This window comes from Ailuropoda melanoleuca, chromosome 11, assembly GCF_002007445.2.
Source record: "Ailuropoda melanoleuca isolate Jingjing chromosome 11, ASM200744v2, whole genome shotgun sequence".
Taxonomy (NCBI): domain Eukaryota; kingdom Metazoa; phylum Chordata; class Mammalia; order Carnivora; family Ursidae; genus Ailuropoda; species Ailuropoda melanoleuca.
In genome coordinates this window covers 38,355,742-38,379,512 of record NC_048228.1, presented here as the reverse complement: position 1 = coordinate 38,379,512, position 23,771 = coordinate 38,355,742, and the positions used below count along the sequence as shown (strand labels likewise).

Here is a 23,771-nt window from a genome sequence, read left to right as displayed (position 1 = left end):
TGGGGCGGGGGTGGGGGGGGACGGGCTCGCGCGCTGCCGGCCCGCGACTCCCAGCGCTCTGCGTGGCCTTTTCCTCCTGAGCGCTCTGCTCCGGGTGGCCGCGGCCGCCGCTCCAGGGCGATGCGGAGCGCGGCCGGCCAGAGGCAAGAGTTGGCGCAGGTTCCGGGCCGCTCCCCTCCCTCGCTGCTTGTGTCCCGCATGTAGGGGCGGTCGGCCAGCGCTGGCGCCCGGGGCTGCGGGAGCCGGGGAGGGGGCGAGGAGGAGGAAGAGGGGGGCGGGGAACCCGGGGCTCCCGGTGGAGCCGCAGTGCCGGAGCCGGGACCGCCTCTTGCCTCCGCCTGCTTGTCCTCAGGCGCTAGCTTCCTGGATTGGAGGCGAGACCCTCCCCAGCGGCGGCAGGAACTGCAGCGACTTAGTGTGAACAAATTGCTTTGTGGTGGCGCGTCAAGGGCTCCAGGGAGGGGTGTGTGTGTGTATGTGTACGCTTATTCGTGTGCGTTCGCGCTCATGACTAATCAATGCTTTGGCTCACCTGAAAAGATAATCAGCCCTGAGGTGAAACCTTGGCGCCCCCTCAGCTTTTGGCTTGTGTCCCAGGGACTCGTACAGGCGGTGCCATCAAGGGGTAGGGTTGCGCGAAGGGGTGACGGAGGGATTTGTGAATGGTGCTTCTCTGCGCGTGGAGGCTGAGCTTGCTGATGTAAAGGAGGAGGTATCCAGAATGAGAAGAAAGGCTATTTATGGCAAAGAGTTGTGAAATTTCTCGGGGTTTCCTTCAGTATATACTGGGCTTCTCTCTCTCTCCTCCTCGTCCTCCCTCTTTCGTTTCCCTGTTCCTCTCTCTCATTTCTCCTCTTCTTTCTCAGAATGAGAAGCAATTCTGCTTCCCCCCCCTCTCTCATGGGATCTGGAATATGCAATGAAGTCAGAATGCACTTGTCTTTTTACAGGTAGAAAAAAATGTTTCTTAGAAGGCACTGATCTCTTGCCCTTTAATGTTTTTATGTACTTGTTCTCCGCTTCTCTTACCTCTTAAGTCCATCAGTAGGACCCACAAGACACAAAATACCTACTTGGTTTCAGTAGCTTTCATTTTTCATATTTTACAGTTGAATACCTTCCCACTGAAATGTAACACATATTCTCTCATCTGTACCCCCAAGAAAGGCTATTAAAAATAATGCACACGTTTTACTGTAAAGCTGGTTTTATTAAAAGCCTTGGGGAGGAAAGAGAAGTAAGACAACTACTGAGTTTATATCGATTACTACAGATTAAGAACTATTAAGAAAAGTCCTAAAACACTATTAATCTAGGCTGCAACACATTTTCTTTCGGTTTCTTTTTCTGTTTGCTTTATAACAGGTACAAATTCCAAAGACATTACTTGAAGCTTAGAGATGACTTGGGACAGTGTCTACCAATTATGCTTTAGCAAATTTGTTTGTTCTTAGAAGTGGTAACCTGTGCCTTTATAGAACATCGGACTGGGTTGTGACTGAGAGAGTAGGACAGTATCTTCATTATTTTAAATTGGAATGTCTGTAAGCGCCTGCCAAGCACAGTGTTTTTAAAACATTGAAATTCCAACCACCCCTTCATTAATTTCACAGAGAAGAAAGAGAAGTAAAGTGGTCAACCTATTGCCAGAGTGATTTGTCTTCATTTGATATTAAGGAGCTCAGTACTTTGATCAAAACATGCCAATTGTTGGTTGGTGTTGTTTTCAGTGTGAAAGTAGCTTTCCTTAACAGTCCTGTTCATTTTGAAGACCAAGGAGAGTTAAGGATTTGTTATTTTGATTTAGTTAGATTCATATTGGTTTAAAATACAGTTTCCTAGTGCCTGGCTGGCTCAGTCAATAGAGCATGTGACTTGTGATATCAGGTCGTGAGTTCCAGCCCCATGTTGGGTGTAGAGATTACTTAAGAAAATAAATGAGATACACCTTCAACATTGGAGCATGTGCAGTTTTATATTTTGCGTTAGGACTTAGACTGAGAGCCCCGCTCTGAGGATTGCTACCTTAACTTTCCTGAATCATTGGAATGTAGATATAATGGGGAATTTAAAAATGTACTTGATGAATTGTATTATTGAAACCATTAAGAAGTCGTATCTATGAATATTTTGTTCTTTGACACTGTCAGAGAATCAGTAACTCCTTACTTTAAAATATGTATTATTTATACTATAGAATATTAATTTACATCAAGCTTATGACGTAGAAAATTAAAAACTTTTTATTGTATTTTATTATTGAACTTTTCATTGCATTTTATTACTCAACATATTACTTATAATAAAGGGCCTGCCATGTGCCATGTACTATAGATAGTCGTGGAGGAACATAAGACTTCCTTACCCTTCAGGACCTTACCCTCCAACTGGGACAAATCTGATGCAGGTGCTTGAACAGAGTTAACAACCCATCACAATAAGAGATTGCATGCCTAACAAGGACTGCAGGAATTCAGAGCATAATAATATTTCATATTGAGTTTTGTCTGAAAGGCTTCAGGGATAGGTCAGACTTGCTTGGTCTTGATCTTAAAGTATAAATAAGATTAATGACTCGTGGATGAAAGTATGAGGTATAAGATGCAAATCTCCTGGAATTATAGAAAAGAATGAAAGATATAAGGGGAAATGAGTTTGTTTGAAATAGATTTAGATATTGCAGAGCAGTTGAATTTGTTGTGGAAAGGGCAGTGTGAGTTGGTTTTTGATGTACAAACATTCTGTATACTCTATTTTTGAAATTAATTGAATTTCTGTGTCTAAGAATACAAATCTTTGATTTTATATTGCCTTTTAGTGAACAAAATGCTCAACATGTGTTTGTAGAGGATACTTACTCTAAATATTTAAAAATACCATATCATATGGAAAGTGTTGAACTTGGTATTAGTATCAAGATGGCAGGTGTAATCTCTTTATATTGAGGTGTTTGAGGTACATCCTTAACCAACTCTTCTTAGATTTGCTCTAAAGGAAAATAGAATGAGATATGTAAAAGAATAGCTATATTAATATCCAGTATTCTTTGAATGCTTAATATTTATTCTTTATATAAAATGTATAATCCATTAAATAACATTTTCTGTAATATTTTTATTTTAAAGTTATTAGAGTGCACACACATAATAGTTAAAATATCTTTACATTATTTTTCATGAATATAGTGCTAGGATGCAGGGTTCATAGGGAATAATTTTAGAATTGTAGTGATTTTAAAGATTTTTTAGACTATCTTATGGTAAATAGATGGTATTAACAAAAAGAGCATGTCCTATTTCTAAGCATTCCGAACTTAGCTATTTTTTTCTTTGTATATATGTTTGTTTTTATAGAAACATAAAACTGTTTAAAATGAATTTCTTCATTTTAAGAACACAAGAGGAAACATCTGAATTGACTTTGAGCCTGTCTTTTCAATATGACACCCTAGAAATATGTTATGGTGACAGTAAAGAAATAGTACAAATATTAGATATGACTTTCAGTAGATAACAGAATAGAATTACTTTCAGATTAGGTGGATTAAAAGATTTTCATATATATATTTTGTTGACAATGAATAGATAAGAATCATTACAAAAGCGAAAAGCCTCTTAAATCACCAGTTTCATACTCATGTAGGAATGGGATGATTTCCAACATAGTAACAGTACAAACCAGGCTATCTGTTAATTGGTCTCTTTTGAGTTTGATTTTAGACTATATGTCACAGGTGTATCACTTTGATAATGTAATCTCTCCTACTGTATGACTGACAGCTTCTGCATTATTTCCCTATTGGATAGTGACAAAATCTGTTTGCTTTATATTGAGGACATATACTTCTATCAGAAATATTATCTTCACTATGCAAGAGTGTCAGTTAACAATAAAACATGAAGTCTGAGGTGGGGGAAGGAGTGAGAAAAGATGGGGAAATTGATACAAAACACCCTAATGAACCATTCTTCAGTAAGTAGCTTAAACTAAATATGATATAAAAATATAAAGCTGACCAATCTAAACTGCAGTTGATATAGTACCAAGAGATTGTTATCAGTTCTTATATTTAAAGGACTGTATTGCATTTTAAGCTGTGTTCATGTGAGCCAAATAAAATGGCTGAAAGAAAGAGGAAGGAAAGAAAGAAAGAAAAGAAATAAAAAGAGAAGAAAGAAAGGTGGTGGTTGAAATTGTTCACTAGTGTCTGTGGTATGATATTAAATTTTTTAAGAAAGATTTCTGCTTTGATTATTGACAGACACAGTTTATTTGACCAACTGCCTAGCCCTCTACCTATATTAATTTAAAATATTGCTTTTGGTTTAGCATATTTACACTGCATTAAACATTTTTTAAATTTTAATTTAGCTGATTAAAATTTTTGAACACTGTAACTATGTTCTGATACCAGTATAAAATATAAAGGAAACATTAACTTATGGCAAATTATTTTTTTAAGTTTTTATTTAAATTCCTGTTAACATACAGTGTAATATTGGTTGCAGGTGTATAATTTAGTGACACAGCACTTACATACAACTCCTGGTGCTCATCACCAAAAGTGGAGACTGTATAATAGTTATTTTTTAAAAACTATATGAATATCTTGTTTCCCAACAACTTTTCACTGAATGGTTTTGGGATCTATTGATTCTGACCTGAAATAGAACATTTGGGGTTGAAAAGTGGTGATTTCATAATTCTTTTTTACATTTACTGGCTGGCATCCTTCTACGAAGGAAAGCTTTCCCTCCCAGGTCAATATGGACCATGGATTTTTTTTTTTCTTTTTAATTCAGTATTAGTGTAGGTTAGATTCTTAAAATTTTTTAATTTAAATTCAATTTAGTTAACACATAGTGTATTATTAGTTTCAGGGGTAGAATTTAGTGATCCATCAGTTGCATACAACACCCAGTGCTCATTACATCAAATGCCCTCCTTAATGCCAGTCACCTAATTACTCCATCCCTCCACCTACCTTCCCTCCAGCAACCCTCAGTTTGCTTCCTATGATTAAGAGTCTCTTATGGTTTTTCTCCCTCTCTGTTTTTATCTTATTTTATTTTCCCTCTCCTTGTGTTCATCTGTTTTGTTTCTTAAATTCCACATATGAGTGAAATCATATGGTATTTGTCTTTCTCTGACTGACTTGTTTTGCTGACCATAATGCCCTCTAGTTCCATCTACGTCGTTGCAAATGGTAAGATTTCATTTTTTTGATGGCTGAGTAGTATTGCATATATATATATTCCATATATATATACCATATATATATATATACACCACATCTTTATCCATTTATCTGTTGAGGGACATCTGGGCTCTTTCCGTAGTTTGGCTAATGTGGACATTCTTGCTATACACATTAGGGTGCAGGTCCCCCTTCGAATCACGATTTTGTATCCTGTGGATAAATACCCAGTAGTGCAATCACTGGGTCGTGGGTTAGTTCTCTTTTTAACTTTTTGAGTAACCTCTGTACTGTTTTCCAGAGTGGGTGCACTCTGTTGCATTCCCACCAACAGTGTAAGAGGGTTCCCCTTTCTCCACGTCCTTGTCTAATGGTGAATTTTAAACCAGACCAGTAGTTCTCAAAATGTGGTTCCCTGAACAGCAGCCGCAGTGAACTCCTTAAAATTCTAATCCTACCACAAACTGAATCAGAAATTCTAGGTTGGGGTCCTCTATGTGATTCTTATGTACTCTCAAGTTTGAGAACTACTGACATAGAGTATTTTGTAGTGAAACTTGAAGGCTTTGTCTTCCCTCTGTTTTGGAGCTGAGTACTTTCTTTAGCTGTTAGAGATGACTAAGGTTTAACTATTTAGATCTGGAAAGTATAACACTCTCCATCAGAAGATTTTCATCTTAACTGTGTGTATGTATGTATAAGTTTATAACTGTGTTTAAGAAAGCAATTAAATGAGTTTCTAATTCCTGTGCATATATTTGCTGTTGATTGGGGAAATAATTTAAAAAGTTAGAATTTAACTGGACCCTAAAGACCTCAGGCTAGGCCTTATTGGTATTCATAAAAATATGCACACTGTACAAAGCTTGACCGTTTTCTGTTTGGTCCTGTTAACTCTTATGATATTTTTGGACTGGGACAGCTGCACAACAGTAGAATCACATGTGTGGAATATTCTCAAAGCGTTAGTGCTGAAATAAATTTTAGACCACATCTGTACATCTTTCACGATTTAAGATAATGTGTTCACATCCTGTAACTCCTTTAGTATCCCTCTCCCTCTCCTTCTTCTCTCCCTCCCCCTTCCTGCCTCTCTTTCTCTCCCTCAACCCTTTTCTCTACTTGAGTTTTAGGCTCAATCATCCGTTCCCTAAGGAAATGTATCTTGGCCTTCTTTGCTATGTCAGTTGCCCCATTATACGTCGTTTTAGTTCTGTATTCTTCTACCTTGGGGTACTTACTGCAATATTAATTTTATGTGTATTTATGTGATTGGTTCAATATTGTATCATCAAAGATTAACACACAATAAGATGCCCAGTAAATATTGGTCGAGTAACTGTATGCCATCATCCTAAATATTTTTTAAGTTTTTCCAAAGAAAGATACTTTAAAAAAGATTTTAAAACATGGGGAGTCCTAGGACATATGTAATATAGGTAATGCTTTCCTTTCTCTTTTGCAAATGGTGAGATATATTTCACTAGGAACAACAATGGCTCTAATATGCTGAGCATGGCTTACATGATATGTATTATGCCATGTATTTCTTCTAACATTATCAAGTTGTTTTTGTATATGGTTTAGAAATGAGGAAATTGAGGTTATGTTATATGGTCTGCCGAGCTATCTAAACCAAACTTTTTTTTTCTTTTAAATTACACTGATCAGAGGAGCACCTGGGTGGCGCAGTCGTTAAGCGTCTGCCTTCGGCTCAGGGCGTGATCCCGGCGTTCTGGGATCGAGTCCCACATCAGGCTCCTACACTGGGAGCCTGCTTCTTCCTCTCCCACTCCCCTGCTATGTTCCCTCTCTCGCTGGCCGTCCACCTCTGTCACATAAATAAATAAAATCTTTAAAAAAAATTACACTGATGCAGAAATTATGAAACCAGTAGACTGAGAATGTGAAGGAGTGTATCTTCTTTTTATTCCTGATTTAACTCAGGGCTCAGCACTATCTGTGCTATCCTATGCTGTTGCTATCTTCTTCAGTGATACTGTTGTTGCTTTTTGGGTGATTGAACAAGTGATGGGAGCTCTTGCAAGGCTGAAGCTCCCTTCTTCTTATTGTGCTTTTCAATACCATTATTATGCACTCTCCCTGCCATTTAGTCACAGTTCTCTTACCCGCATTTGGTCAGAATCTCCCAATTAGTTAATAAAAATTTAAGATGTAAACAAGTATAATTTGAAGACTGAGTGCCTTTATGTAGAGAATGTTCAAACATTAGATATTCTCCATATTTGGAGATATACAGCTTATCTTCTGAAAAGGTTGACACAGTGTTGGGTACCTTGGTCAAGCAAGGGAATATGATCACAGGGTAGTAGCAATGTAGTTCTTTTGGCTTTTAATCTTCAAATTATTTATTTAAATGTGGGTTTAATCAATGTTCAAATGTTTGTAGCAGAGGAAATATTAAAAGCTGATTCTGTAGAAGTCCGTGGATAATTAAAGAGTTGAATTTGGTTATTCTGAAGCCCTCTTACTAGACTGTACAAAGTTACATATTTTATAATGTGTTTAAATCAGTCAATAACATGAGTTAATACAGATGCATAGCAACAAGAAGAAAAAAAAATATCAGTAGTTTAACAGTATTTTACTTATGGCCTATTTTGTAGCTTTTGTCAGAACTTGTTTCTGTTTCTGGAATCATTTAGTCATTGCCTAGAGCCTCAGCCTTGCCCCTGATTCAGGACTAATCCTTCTATGTAGTAGGAAGCTTGACTGGTTTCTAACTCAACACTTTGGGACTTAGCATCAGCCACCCTTGATGTCCAGCCTAATATTATAACATTTATAGTAATGCTTCTTTCTTATAACTGAAACTGAGTTCTCACCTGATATTTTTCTGTGCATCTTGATAAATTGCCCAATTGTCACCATTTCTCCTAGGATTTGAGCAAGGACTTTCTTTTGACAGAGCTTTCTTCATTTCTTTAAAGACTGGGATCCTCTGTCTAAAACGACTTCATTTCTTGAGTCCTTTTATGTGCCAGCAGACTATCCCCAAAATATCACTCTTCTGGGTCTCTTAGACCCAGCCCTTAGGGCTCACCAGCCCTTAGAAGCATGCTTCATTTCCAGTACTCATCATTTCCATGATGCCAACTACTTATAGCACATTGCCATGCTCCCAGATACTCAGGCTGGTTGGACTTCTTGAAAGTATTTATAGCTGGGTCTCTATAGCATTTCCCAGACTCTAGTGCAGATCTTTACCAGGTTCTGACCATCACTGGACTACCTTATTTTGCTACATGTAATCTTCCTTTACCTGGCGGTGTCACATTCATCATCGTTGACAAGAAACATTTTGTAAATGCTTATTATGTATAAGTCAATCTATTTCAAAAAGAATGTACCACCTGGGGTCCTAAAGTTTCTGAATAGCTTAATCCATAATAAATGAAACACATTCTTTCATGTTTTGTTTGGTACCCAAATGTGATATGTGTATACAAAGATGTGTGGAATGTGCATATACATTCTTAGGGTTTCCCTGATTTTCTTTTTCTAGTCGAATGTTAATTTCAACATGATCTGGCTCTTCTCCATTCTTCATAAACTTATTTGAATATGATATGTTTGGAATATTGAACAGCTGAAGAAATATACTGCGGAAGGTGTGATAGGTTCTTGGATTTTCCTTATCCATTAATGAAAACTGGAGAGTATCCCTGTGTTCAGATACTGCTGAACTACCCCTATTCAGCTCTCCTGGGAGTTTCAGTGATATACCTTCTCTATCAACCAGACTCAGACTAACATGTCATGTTTCTTATGTACCCATTCCCTGCAATTAACTCTTGCCTGGAAGTAGTTAAATACTGTGATTCTGTTAATTAGTTGTTATTATCATATTATGGCTTTTTTGTTTATTTGTTTTGGGCGATAGCAAATGATATATCACAAACCTATATTAGATTTACAAATAAAACCAAGCAAGTAAACATGAATAAAGGTACGGCAAAAGTAAAGCAAATGTAGGCTTTAACATTTTAGGCAATTCTTCCTTCAGAAACTGGTTCTGTGTTTGTTTGGTTTTGTTTATTTATAGGTATACCAGAGCATTAAGTCTGAATATATGAAATATGTTTAGTGAGTAATGCTTTCTAACACAGGATATTCAAGAAAGACTTGAAAGGGGAAAAACATACAAAGTATACAGAAACATCAGATGAGAAAGTTAGGGAAAGGAAAAAGTAGTTCAAATTCAATATTAGAAATGTAGATAAGTGTAATTTATTTTAGGTAAAGTTTCAAGATATTTTATGGATAACAAAACTGATGGATCTGGACTTCAGGATTCCTAAATTTTCAAAGGATGTTAATCACTGGGAAGATAGCTCAAGGGTAGTTAATTTGATTTTTGTTTTGATTTTTATTGTATCCATATGCACAAAGACCCAGGAGCACTAAAAGTATTTGTTAATAAATGAGTTACTTAAAGTTAGAATGCGCTTCCTAAAGGAGTATTATTAAAAATATAGACCACTAAATTGGGCCATTAAAAAAATCATTAGAGGGGCGCCTGGGTGGCACAGCGGTTAAGCGTCTGCCTTCGGCTCAGGGCGTGATCCCGGCGTTATGGGATCGAGCCCCACATCAGGCTCCTCCGCTGAGAGCCTGCTTCTTCCTCTCCCACTCCCTCTGCTTGTGTTCCCTCTCTCGCTGGCTGTCTCTATCTCTGTCGAATAAATAAATAAAATCTTTTAAAAAAATCATTAGAAATTTGTGCATAACAAGCATATAAACTTATAGCGACATTATTGCTCAAATTAACTTTGAGAGGTATTTCCTACAGTGTAATGAACGTGTGAATATGGTGGTGTTGAGGAGATAACCTTCTTCATCAACCCTAAGGGAATTTTGAGTGTCCCAAGTCCAAGCACTGCTTGAAACACTAAAGGTATAAAGGGATAAAGACACTACAGAGCTAACCCTTTAGTAAGAGAAGGAAAGACTTGCCACCTAAAATATTTCTGAAGAGCAGTGAACCTGAACTCATTGGATAATGATACAAAAAGCACAAAGCCCCAGAGGTCTGTTTAGGACATGAATGAATGAGGTATTTTAAAAGCCAAAGAGTTTTAATTTGAATACAGGATAGGTTGGTAATTCTGAAGTTCTGGAGGTCCTTCACCCCAGTCCAGTATGCGATGCTTGGGTCTCCAGTCACCTCTGTGGAGGGGAGCTATCCAGGGTACTAGGCTCCTGCTGAAACCCTCTTGCAAAATTGTGCAAAACAGTTTTTGTTTTTGCGAATCCTAGAGCCTATCTTTGCAGACACTACATCATTCACTTGGAGTGACTAACCTGTCATCATTTGGTTTATTCTAGTGGGCCCTTCAAAGCCTAATTCAAGTGTAAGTTCAAGTACACCTACCACAATCCTATGCAAGAAGCCTATTCTGGGAGCCATCTCCGTTTATAGTATCATAATTCACTGCTTGCTTGTGCTTTATGCCCATTAAAGTGTGAGCTCTATGAGGAAAAGAATTTTGTATTTCACTCTGTTTTCAAGCAGCTGGTCTAAATCAGTGATGTGAAGATCCTCAGTAATTGATAAGTAAGTGAATACTGCTTCAGAGTGACTTGAATTTTGTCCGTCTGTGTGAACTACTCCCTGTTTTAGCCACTATCCTAAATCACACCCAGGCTCACTTTGAGTATTGCTCTTCATGACTTTTTCATAGACTGAAAATTTGTTCTTAACTGAACCGAGTAACTTAAAATGGCTAAAAGTCTTGAGAAAAAAAAATGAAAGGACCAGGAAGTATGGGCATATACACCACAGGTGTTGTTAAGGGATTAGCAAGGTTTAAGGAAGTAAGTAGTATAGGCTGATACAGAGGGTAGGGTCAAAGGAGACTGTGGTTTGTCACTTCCTGAAAATAGAACCCAGAACATCCACGCCACATTCACTTTCTAAGGCCTTTGGAATATGAGATCTCCTCTCAAATCCCATAACCTAGATCCCCATTTTGATATGTCTAAAAATCTGAGGCCACATGAGGCTGACAGAGTTCTTTTATTCAGTAAACAAATGGTACTAGGCCCTGTGTATATATTGGTTAATGAGACATACATAGTTTCCCTTTTCCTGAAGCTTATAATTTAGTTCCCAGTTGCAGTACCCATAATATCCTTGGTCCTTGCTGAGAATGGAAGTTGGTAGAGTTCTTTTCTGTTTCTTATAGACACCCTAGTGACCTGGACTGCCATAAAGAGTAAGTGTGCTTGTTTCCATTACTCCACCCCTGCACATAGCATTGCTCTGAGTGTCCAATGTGGCAGTAAGTGACTTCATCATCATAGAAAAACTTTTATTAACAGTAGGACATCCTGTCATTGGTTTTGTAATGACTTGCTGATCACTTTTACATGATGTTGGTAAATTATGTGCCTCTATGAATCTTCCCTTATAAGAATATTTCAAAAATAGCTTAGGTACTGGTTTTTCTTTTGGTCAGAAATTCCCTATATTTCAGGGGCATGAGCTGTAGAAAATAGTTGTGTGGCATTTTCATGGAGGATATTTTCACTTTATAGTTCTATTTTTCATGTTTTTGGAGTATATATACTATATCCTGGACATTATGTGTTTCTCTTTCCTGTCTTTATTTCCCACATATTATCAGAGGCAATGTGTCAATTATGAAACAGAAAAAGAAAAGTTATATTTCTTTGTGATTTTTCTCCCCTTGGGAACCTAGATTTAGAACTCATAGAAATATACATTCAAAATAACGTAGATTTAAAAGAAAGGATTTAAAAGTGTTAAAATTAAAAAATGAATAAAGCAGTTTTCTGTAACCATCCTACATAAACTCACAGTATGGAAAACTAGTAATTTCTTTGCTAAATAATATCATTATTAATTTTATGAATTAAAAACCACTACAGCCATTTTTTAAAGTAGTACTAGAGATGAAGTATTCCTATAAATAGTATTTCAATCTATTGAAAAGAAAAGTTGCCTTAAAATTGAGGAGTGAGTATGATGTGTGCTCACAGTTTTGGTGGTTTATAATGAAACTGGTAGGAGAAAGGGATAAATTTTAGTAATCAGGCAAAGCATTCGTGTTGTGTAAGTGCAACTCCAGGAATCCTCAGCACTCAGTCAAGACTAGGACTCCTTGGGGACCAAAAGTGATGATTGCTTCTGATTTGGAGTGTGGTCAGGAAAAGATGCTATCTGTGATTACATTCTTCTTCTTCAACAAAAGAAGGCAATGCAGTTCACACCCCCATCAAAACCAGTTTAAGAGTCTGTACAAATATTAATTAAAAATTTTTTACTAGAAAATTTCTATGACATTAAGTCAAAATGCTTGGATCAATCTTTGTAAGTACATGTGTGTACAAACATACACGTGCGTAAATTAATATAATGTCTTATAATGGGATCTGTCTTGTATAAATTTCTCTTAATAATGCAGGTGATTTTAGTCACCGTCGTCGTCGTCTTCTTCTTCTTTTTTTTTTTTTTTTTGAAAAGGAGAGGTTAATGAGTTAGGGCTTTCCAAAAAAACCAGAACCAATAGTGTATATATCTATATCATTTACTCTAAGAAGATATATTTTAAGGTATTGGCTCATGTGATTGTGGAGGTTGGCAACGTGAAATCTGTAGGGAAGGCCAGCAGGCTAGAAACTCAAGTAACATTTCTGTGTTACAGTTTGAGGTAGAAATTTTTCTTCTCCAAGAAAGTTCAGTTGTTGCTTTTAAGCCCTTCAAATTGGGTGAGGCCTATGCACATTGTTGATTGTAGATATTAATCACATCTAAAGAATACTTTCACAGCAACATCTAGACTAGTGTTTCATGGAACAACTGGGCACCATCACTAAGCCAAAATTACACATACAGTTTAACCATCACAGTGGGTAAGGGATATTATGTTAAAAAGCCCTCTTTGATTTACATGATAAGTTGATGTATGCATGTTTTTCCTTTGGCCAGAGGTACCTTATCATTGATCAGTTATTGGCATTTTTAGACAGAGGTCATCGTTTATTTGTTCCTTATTAATTTTGTAATTAGTTATTAAGGATGTCTTATGAGTAAGAGACGATGCTAGGCAGTTGAATAATTTAAAGAAAATGAATGATGGAGGCTATGTATTTTAAGTGTGTTAATTCTAGTGGAAGAACCACATGTATTTGGATGCTTGTGTGATAAGTAAATTTGAAGAGTGAAACTGCTTTTCAACCTTGTCAATCAAATGTCATTTTCTCTATGAGCAACCAAAAAAAAAAATTCATGTCAAGGGTTAATATGCCAGGTTATTATGCTTATTAATTTAAGGAGGACTCCTTTGTAAAATTGGATTATGAAAGGTATGCTTGCCCACTTGCAGGTCAACTTCATTTAGACAATGTTGGCTATACATACATTCATTTTAGCACATTAAAGGATTTGTATTTGTATTCAGCCTATGCAAAGCTAATTCACTATATACTGAAACAGGTCTGAGAAGTGTACTGTCATGATTTATTGATAATCTTGCTTTTCACATAGCAGAGAGCAGCAAACATTTTCTTTACTGACTCTATATGGGTGTTTCTCCTGGCACTTTCTCATTTTAAAACTGTATTTTGTTTCTATTTCCTTATTCAATGAATATGAACTTGTCTGCCTGGCTTTTGAGGCCCTCTGTAAACTCAACCACACCTTGATAATCCAAACATAGATCTTCCACTTTGTTAAGGTCATGTAACTTAGAACACCCTCACACACACAACATACGCTTTTAATCCTTTCTGTTTATGCAAATCTCAGCTGTCATTACTGGCCTAACTCCATGAAACCTTCCATGATGACTTTCACCCGCCTGGGGAGTTTCCTTTGCTGCACTCTGAGGTGTGAGCAGTACCTAGTTGGCACCAGACAATTAAGTACAGCCTGTTCTGCTACAGTGCATTTTTCTATAGTATAAATTAGCTCCTAAACCGGTAAATCCAGGAATTAAGTTAGTAAAATGTTGAAGTTGTTTCATGTGTGGTTTTTTTCCATAGCATATTCATATTTAGCTTTAGCAAGTAATTATAGCTGAATTCAAAGTACACTAATGCAGGCACATGCAAAATGCAATAGAGGGATACCCTTTTCACAAATCTACTTTCATTTTTTTTTAAAAAGGAAAAAGTTGATGCATTTCCTGTTTTTTTTTTAATTAGGAATTTTACATGTCGTTTTAGGCATATAAGACTTTTTTTTTTTTAAAGATTTTATTTATTTATTTGACAGAGAGAGAGACAGCCAGCGAGAGAGGGAACATAGGCAGGGAAAGTGGGAGAGGAAGAAGCAGGCTCCCAGTGGAGGAGCCTAATGTGGGGCTCAATCTCAGGACTCTGGGACCATGCCCTGAGCCAAAGGAAGACCCTTAATGACTGAGCCACCCAGGTGCCCCCATATAAGACTTTTATAAAAAATTTTTTTATGGTTTCGTTTGGAACTTTGTCTCGTAAGCTGCATAGATTTTGAGTGTTTCTGTCAAGGTCTATATTTTGGAATATAAGCTCTGTCCAGTTTTTCAGAATGAAAGAATACATATATTGAAGTAGCAATTGTAAAATTGCACATATATTGCAAAATTGAACAGTTTTGCTTCAGATCACTTGGTATTTATTGAACATCCACTGTGTGCCAGACACCAGTACCAATGTTGGATGTATGAACAATGAACAGGGCTTACTTTTGAGTACAAAGGAGACTAAACACAAATCCTGTATGATGGTGTTTCTATTGCTTAGTTCAGTAGAGGAGGAGGAAGAGAGACAATAAAAAGTAACTGTGACCTTTGTGCACGTTCTTCCTCTGCCTGCAATGCCATTCCATTTCTGCTTTATTTATCCAGTTTCTTCCTAATCTTCATGTCTCAACTCAAACATCACTTCTCTAAACTAGTCTAAGCTCTTAGAGAGCCATAAGCATAAGCTCTTAGAGAGCCATAGCACTTAAGGTAGCTGTAACTTTATAATTATTTGTGAGGTTATTTAGATAATATTTTTTTCTTTTTCTTAGATGATAAGTTCCATGAGAATAGAGATTGTCTGTTTTTTCCCATCATTGTATTCCTGTTTCCTGGCAAGCATGTACACACACAAAAACACACACATATACACATAGCAGGCATTAATCTATATTATAAATTTAATCTATATCTGTTATATATATAAGTATAAATAAATGTTATATATAATATATAACATGTATACAATATATAAATATATAAATTATATAATATAATTATATCAATATTTATATAAATATTTTTTATTTATATAAATAATAATATATAAATATGTGTGTGTGTGTGTGTGTGTGTGTGTGTGTATATCAGGTAGGTTTTTAGTAAGTTTTAGTTATGTGGATGAATGAAAGGATAAATGAATTTTTCCTTTATTTTTTAACAACTTTATTCTTCCCAGAACCAGTTTTTTGTTTGTTTGTTTGTTTGTTTTCCCCTATCCATATTACTTTTGTTAGCCTCACATTTCCTGGTAGTGTGTGAATTTGTTGAAGTTTGTGCCTTATATATTTGTTTTATAAATTTTTATTAAATATAGACATTGTGTTTATGTCCTCCAGAAATCACAAAATTAAAAAAAATGCATAAAACCTAAAAGTATAGAGAAGAAAGTATAGAACAGTATTTTCATTACCTCTGTGTAGAGATGGATAACTTAAACAAGGTCCTAAAAGCAAAAATTTAACAGAAGTAATTGATAATTTTAGAGGAAACTGTTGATATTTATTTATTTATTTATTTATTTATTTAGAGAGAGAGAGACCAGGAGAGGAGGGAGGGACAGTATAAGAGGGAGAGAGAGAATATCAAGCAGTCTCCATGCCCAGCCCACAGAACCTGAGATCCTGACCTGAGCCAAAACCAAGAGTCGGACGCTTAACCAGCCAAGCCACCCAGGTGCCCCATTGATGCTTTTAATTAAAATTAAGACCATCTGAACATCAGAAGCAAACCACAGATAAGAAAATATTTGCAATAAATATAACTAGTTAAGTACTAGAATATATAAAGAAAGCCACCAACCCAATGATAGTATGACCTAATTACCCAATAGAAATAAATGGATTAAAAGATATGAACTGGAAGCTCATAAAAGAGGAAACTCACTAGAAAATAAACATGAAAATATACTCAATCTTATTAATAGGTAAATGTACATTAAAACAGTGGAATGTCATTTCATAGTGCTCAAAATGACAAAAGAAAAAGTTTGGCACTACTGAGTTTTGGTGGGAATGTGGAGTATTGTTATATTTGGAGTATATGCATTTCTTGTGAGATTGTAAATCATTAGAAAAACTGTGAAGACCCTTTGGTAACTTAGTAAAGTTGAAGTTATGAAGAGTCAGTGATCAAGCAGTTCACTGCTTGGCTTGGTCCTAGGTTTTACATTAAAGAAATTTGTGCACATCAGAATACATTAAAATACATTAAATACATTTAAAAAAACTTCAATGCAGCATTTTTTACAATAGTAAATAGTGACAATCTTAATGATTTAACAGAAATACGCTTGTTAGAGTTTAAAACCATGTTAGTCTTAAATATGCAAATCAAAATGATGTATTGTCTATAGATATATACTATGTATAAAAATGCATGTTGTATATACCAAATTTTGGGGTAATTTCTGGGAAGGGAGAAAGAAAAAAAAGATTGGAAAGGAATTGTACTAGATGCAAAGTTTAATATAGAATAAAATAATATTTGTTCATTTTATGGGGAAATAAACTGTGCTCAAGGAGGTTGTGAATTGCCCACAGTCACTCAGCCTGAGCAGTGCCCTAGATCCCGTATTTGCTGTTGGCTTGCTGACATCTTTAATACATGTGAAGAACTGTAAATACTTTTCATATTGAATCCTCTCAAACTTATTTGTATACCCATTGCTTATAGGACTACTTCAGCAGCCAAGTTATAATTTTTTTAAGTGAAAGAAAACACTTGTCACGTTGTTCCATCTACTGTTTTTCCTGCCAAAACTTAGCAGTTGCAATTTGTTTCTTGAAATTTTACTTTAGTGTAGCTCACAGCTTCCCTGAACTTGGTCCCACATTTTGCCTGGTCAAGAATGTGCCCTAGCACATTCTTGCTAGGGCAACCTTATTGTGGAAGGCTACCTGTATTATTCATTGGGATTAATTACAATTTCAAACCCTGTGGATGACATCTTTGTTGTTTCCCATTTAATATGACTTGTAGGTGACTAGGTTATTTTAGGTGAAACATCATTATGTCAGGTACATGTGGATCACTGTATACCTCTGGTGACATTCATCCCAGCAACAACTATTGATAATTGCTTCCCTGCCACTGCCCTGTATGTAAGTTAGAAGTTTTTGTGAATGTGGACTGTGACTGAGTCAATGAACATACTGGCGCGGCTGAGTCAAATCTTAAGTAGTGAGGAAAAAGAAGTGATAAAGTAGTGGAACGTGATTACAGCATGCATATCTAGTCGTCATTCTGGGCGTGGAATGATAACTGGATTCTTAGGGGACCTTGGCTATTTAGTGTGCTTAGAGAATGCAGAATGGTCACATAGGATTTTTATACTTTCTGTACACCACAATTACATGGAACCAATTTCAGAAATTCAGACTATTGTAATCACTAGGTAATATGCCTGTGGAAAAATTTCATTTAAAGTATTTTATTCTAAGGCTTCGTTTCCCTTTGTGAATTCAATGTTCCATTAATTCATTTTGATCAGTTATATACTTTTTTGTATCATCCAATAATTAAACTCTTATTATCTAACATAATAAAAATCAACCAAAGGGATCAGCTCATCCAAATTAATTACTACTTGAGTAATATTTCTACAAAGTTTTGGGACCATTATTATGTTTCTGTTAGTAAATAAAATCTGTTTTCTGGCTACACATAATTTTGAGAAGGAAAAGTCTGATAGCCAATAAACTTCCAGATGTCAGGTAAAATGATAAAAATATTTAAAAAATTAATTTTATTTGCTTTCTAGATGACATTTGAAATGCTAATCCTACTCTTTTGTTACCTTCTACCTTTAAAATATTCTGATCTCGTAGGCCCCAATTAGATTTCAAATCAAAATCTGAGAGTGGAGCACCTTTCCAATTTCACAAACAAAACGCATCATTTTTTATGCATAGGGTAACCCCAGCTCAGTGAATGTAGAATGCCACATAATCAAAATAACAATTAAATAATTAAATAGTTACATTATAAAATAAAATTAGGAAGGGTAAAAGAAACAATAACTGTGGTTCTGCTTGCCTTTTGTGTTATATGTTCTTGTCTTTAAAATAAACGTTCATTGGGGCGCCTGGGTGGCACAGCGGTTAAGCGTCTGCCTTCGGCTCAGGGCGTGATCCTGGCGTTATGGGATAGAGCCCCACATCAGGCTCCTCAGCTATGAGCCTGCTTCTTCCTCTCCCACTCCCCCTGCTTGTGTTCCGTCTCTCGCTGGCTGTCTCTATCTCTGTCGAATAAATAAATAAAATCTTTAAAAAAAAAATAAACGTTCATTGCTGTCCTGTTTTCTCCAACACAGCATATTTAAATTCACAGTCCGTGGATATAGGAACTGACTACAGCTATCTGAATTGTTAGAGGAATATGATCTTTATGCAATCATTGTTTTAAAGGTGGTGTTATAGATTCTTGTTACTATTCTGACTATATTAGTATATTTTCAAACAACAAAGTGTCTCATAACCAAAAACTTTTTTCCCTTTACTATGTCATCATCCTTTGGAAATATTTTTTAAAGGTTTTATTTATTAATTTATTAGAGAGAGAGAAGGAGGGAACAAGTAGGGGAGAGGCAGAGGGAGAAGCAGTCTCCCCACTGAGAGGGAGCCTCACATGGGGCTCAGTCCCAGGACCCTGGGATCATGACCTGAGCCAGAGACAGATGCTTAACTGACTGAGCCACCCAGGCACCCCTTTGGAAATTTTTTAAGTCTGAAGTTCAAACTTAGTTTGAACAACTTTGGTTAGTATGTGTAATAAAATTCTACTTTGGTTAGTATGTGTAATACTAACTTTGGTTAGTATGTGTAATAAAATCCTACAGATTACAAAAATGAAAAATATGAATTGAGTTTTCATATTAGGATGATACATGCAATCATAGGATGCAGTTTTTTTTCTTGTAACATTGACAGATGATGAAAGAAGTGAGATTTTTTTGAAATAATCTGTGAACCACTATTAAAGTTTGTAGTTGGCATTTGCTGAAATTGTAACTGCTATTAGGCACCTAGGAAGTAACATTCTTACCTTCCCAAGACTTCATCAGAAAATAAACTTTGAATGGGAAAAATGTTTCAGAGTAAAATATCCAACTAAAGTAGTGAGCAAGAACAAGCGAGATACTGTTCTTTTGATGTATGATTCTGTAACCTCATTTTTTATATTCTTACATTTCTAGTTTTTTGAAAAGTGAAACCAAATTTATAAAGCACAGATGTAGAATTTTAATCTACAGTGTAAGAACAGGTCAGAAGAATACTTTAATATATAAAGTGTCTTTAAATTTTTAGAGTGTAAGATAATACTTTTTTAAAATAATACTTGTCCTATATTATGCTTTTTGTCATGTCTAAATTTAATAAATGTTAAGGATATGATCTATAGATCTTTTTTTTTCTTAAAATCTTTTGTCCTACAGTACTTATACTACCTCTGATGTCTCCTGGAAAAAAAGTTACCGTCATCCTGATTCCTGACAAGTTTGGTTTGGCAGCTTGTACTTGGTTCACAGAATAGATCACAAGAGAGACGTGAATTAAATAATAAAAGAGGGACGTAGGGGTTTGGAAAATTTAGTTAAGTATTGGTAATTTTTCAGCTTGTAATTGTTATTGAAGTTGGCTAAATCAGTATAACTTTATATTACCAATTTTAATGTGGCTAGTTAATGTTCATGAGATATCTTTATAGATGATGACTATTGATCCAAAGAATAATACATCTATTAGAACAGCATGCTTTTGAAAATATTTCACTAAAATATGATCAATTTTCCTTAACTTGAGGATGGGGCATTGCTTTGGCCAGGCTCTTATGTATTTGACTTTTGTCAGATCACCATTAATGCCGTTTATCTACTTCCTTTTAAGACACTAAGATATCCTTATAAAAGTAATGTATAAGATTATTCATTTTCATGATCTCAATAATTTATTAAGTTAAAACAGTGTTTCTTTTGATTATCTTTAGGTTACTACTCTATTTTGGTCATTTTATGTATTTATTAACTTACTTTTATTCAGTGATTTATTTGTTACTTAGTTTTTAAAACTTTGTTTAAAAAACTTAAAAAACTTGGGGTGACTGGGTGGCTCAGTCGTTAAGCGTCTGCCTTCGGCTCAGGCTCAGGGCGTGATCCCGGAGTCCTGGGATCGAGCCCTGCATCCGGCTCCTCTGCTGGAAGCCTGCATCTTCCTCTCCCACTCCCCCTGCTTGTGATCCCTCTCTTACTGGCTGTCTCTCTCTCTCTGTCAAATAAATAAATAAAATCTTTAAAAAAATAAAAATAAAAACTTAAAAAACTTAACAGTTATTGAATACTTTTTATATGCAAGGCACAGTGCTGAGTGCTCAATTTTCATGGTCTTGTTTTATTCTCAGAACAACCTTGTGAATTAGGTTGTTTTTAGTTCCCATATCTGTTTATAAAAATGGAGGCACAGAAAAATTAATCAATGTGTCAATGACTGCTTAGCTTGTGTGTGCTGGAATAAGTTGTAATTTCATTTTATCTTATTTAACTGCTTATATCAAATAAAATGTTCTACTGAAAAAGGAACTTTACAAGCCAGAAATTATTTCTGCTTTATTAAAATAATCATGTGTATACCTGATATCTAGGCGTCTGATACCCACAGATATAAAAATAATATTGGCCACCTGAAACTAGTGTAATATTGGGTGTCAACTATACTTCAATTTAAAAATAATAAAAGAAAAAAATAGAAGTAATTTTGGCAATATTCAAGCACCCAAAAGGCTACCATAAATTATTCTGAAAAGTGATTTTATTAAATATGTACCTCAAACTATTAGTATTTGAAGAATTCAGTGTAGTGGAAGCAAGAGCGTTAAAATCCTAGGAAATCTCCTTGACGAAATTATTTCACGTTTGAAAGTGAGAAGAATAATCCATAAACACAAACATTTAAAATAATTTTGCATTTATGTTAGAAAACAGAAATGCCATTCCATTGGCTATACTAATGTGACTTTATTAAAAGAAAAAAAAATAGTACTCCTTGAGATTGTGAACTTCTGTAAGTTAGAATGTGAATAATTTTGACCAAGATAATTTATTAGAAGGTTGTTTCAAAAGGGAGTTTTAGTAATTTAACTTTTTCCCATAACAGGCAGCTTTTGGGAGTTGAGAAAATTAATGGTCCTTCTTTTATCCCCCAAATAAGCATGTGTTCATAAACAAACAAACAAAAAAATAGTGTTTGTATGTTCTAGTAGTTTGTAGATCTCCTGGAGTGCCCACGAATTTACTATGAAAAAACCCAGTAATAGTCTCTTGAAAATATTCAGTCATAATAAAAAAAAATTATGTATAAATGTTTTGTGTGGAGAGCATACCTGGGTTGACCACATAGTAAAAACAATGCACAAAGGAATGCTTTTTCTCTACAAAATGTATATGTTATAGTGCAGTGTTGACACAGATGTGCTTATGGTCATGGAGTAAAGGGCTTTTTAATCAGAGAGGTAAGGGATCTTTCTACCTGCCGTGAACAACCACAACTACAACATTCCTCGGGAGAAGAATTAGACTATAAACTACTTTTCCAAACTCTCACTTGAGCCTTACCGGACAGTTATTTTGGTTTTGATTTTGGTTTTACAGTGGACACGCTTGAGATTGGAAATTAAATGTATTTCCTATGATCTCACTGTTAATTAGTGCTTCTGGCTTTAGCTAAACTCTTCTTTCCTCTATCACATTCTCTCGTGCTATCAAGCAGAGCCCCTAACACAAACTCTCCTGTATGTCTGCTTTCCTCCATTAGGGCATAGGAATAGGAATGTTGTCTTTTTTTTGTTTGTTTTTTTTTTTTTGTTTAAAAAAAAAAAAAAAAAAAAAAAAAAAAAAAAAAAAAAAAAAAAAAGAATACAACATGTGGAGGAAATATTTTTTAATGGGGTTTACCAAATACCACTTAAAATTTTATACATTTTATTAGAAGGAACTAGTTTTGAGATTGAAGAAAGCATAATAGTGATTTTAAAAAGTTGGCTGCATCTAAATTATTTTCTTAAATACATGCTATGTGTAATCAGATAGTGAACAAATAAAAAGTATTTCATTAACTATTAATTATATATTCTAGAATTTACCCTAATTGGGAAAATCCCAAAGCAGGTAGAACAAAGTAAATACTCCATTACTTATGAAAAAATATTAACTATATTGGGAATGTTCATATTAAGGAGTATTCCTTTATTTTATGTTCTTCTTGAATGATGTAATCACATAGATTATAAACTTGGTAATTCTGGAATGGAAATTACTGATCAGCTTTCTTCTCAGTCTAGCCATTCTCAGTGTTCCTCAGATTCATGAATACCCTGTTGCACAAGTTACTTTTTGCATCCTGTATACCCAGGAATATTTTATTTTTGAAACCATACAATTAGAAATGACCATCACAAACCAAGACTTTTTCTTTTCTGACATTTAGAAAGACTTGGGTCTTTGTAACTCTTTCAGAAATAAGAGATTGTTTATTTGTTCTTAAGGTCACTGATGAAGGAGAGTCCTTAAATGGACTTCATAGCAAAATAGGTTTATAAAAGGAAGTCCTTTTAGAAAAGGAAATCAGCAGCGTTCATTTTATAATCTGAAATAAACTCTGATTTTATCATTGTTTAAGGAAAAACACTTATTTTTAATTTTCAAAAAGGTAAAAAAGTGATGGTTTATATGAATATGTTCTAAAAATAAATTTGTCGACTATGACTTAAGTATTATTTAAGCATGTGATAGTTACTTGTATTATTTATATATATATAGGAATCTGAACATAAATATAAAGCCGACAGAAAGAAATGGCTAGAAGAAAAAATGATGCTTATCACTCAAGCAAAAGAAGCTGAGAATCTACGAAACAAAGAGATGAAAAAGTATGCTGAAGACAGAGAGCGTTGTTTGAAACAACAAAATGAAGTGGTTGGTAACAATTACACTTTATCTTTGATGTATTTCACCAGCTGCTTTGATTTGTTAAGTTTATCCCTGGGATTCTTACCAGTCTTTACATGGTTGCCTGATTTTCTTGCTCTTTTAAAAGACAGTTTGTCTATTTGTAAGATGACTTTTCTGTCCCAATTTTGAAGTTCACTTACATTCTTATTTTAACTTTCTTCAGTCCATTTAGCAAGTTGGGAAAATGCCTAATTACATCTCAGTATGTAGGTACAGAACTTAAACATCTCTTCCCTTTGATTGCTATAGGGTTATCTCTATTATAAAATTTTGCATTGTGAACTGTAGATTCTATTAACATGGT

The 23,771-nt window shown here is 35.2% G+C and overlaps 1 protein-coding gene across 7 annotated transcripts in view; it reads left to right on the top strand.

Moving 5' to 3' along the window:
- The window catches only part of CCSER1 (coiled-coil serine rich protein 1), a 1,293,520-nt gene that overhangs the window by 353 nt on the left and 1,269,396 nt on the right, over window positions 1-23,771 (top strand). The window lies entirely within an intron of this gene.